We start from the raw sequence: 586 nt of genomic DNA, 5'->3' as shown, positions 1-586 counted from the left end.
CCCCAGACTCGGACTCTGTTTGTGCAGCCTACGTAGGGGAAGCGGGTCTGTACAGAGAGGGGGGGCCGGCAACCAGGAAGAAAACGGAGGGGGACGGGAGCAGGTTGTTGCAAACTTAGCCACAGGGACTCATTTCTAGCCCAGGGCTGGGACGCAGCCGCGGCGGGCGCGAAGTCACCACAAGTCCACTAGGCGGCGCCAACGACACAGAAAAGGAGTCTCCCCTGGACCAAGCCACCCTCGCTGGTTCTAGTAAAAGCGAGACAAAGGAAAGAGGCCAGGCTTTTGTGCTTCGGTGGGGAACTCAGGCCAGGACATTGGCAGAGGAAGAAGTAGGCACCTACCTCATACAGTGACTTTGGGGTCACTCCGTGCCCTCTCCGAACCCATTTCCCCATCTGCAAAATGAGCAGGTTTGAGAGTTTCATTGAGACCACAGGAACCCAATACCAAAGCTCTGAGGTTGCGCCTGCTGCGGATGTGCTACATACCTTTTCATCAGACACCTGACTCCCCCGGTGTGTGAGGGAGAAGAGTCACTTCAACCCAGAACTCAGCCCAACCACATACTCCCAAGAATAGCCAG

The sequence above is a fragment of the Jaculus jaculus genome, chromosome 6, assembly GCF_020740685.1.
Source record: "Jaculus jaculus isolate mJacJac1 chromosome 6, mJacJac1.mat.Y.cur, whole genome shotgun sequence".
NCBI lineage: Eukaryota > Metazoa > Chordata > Mammalia > Rodentia > Dipodidae > Jaculus > Jaculus jaculus.
The sequence above is the reverse complement of the archived record's forward strand: the minus strand, read 5'-3'. Positions refer to the sequence as shown.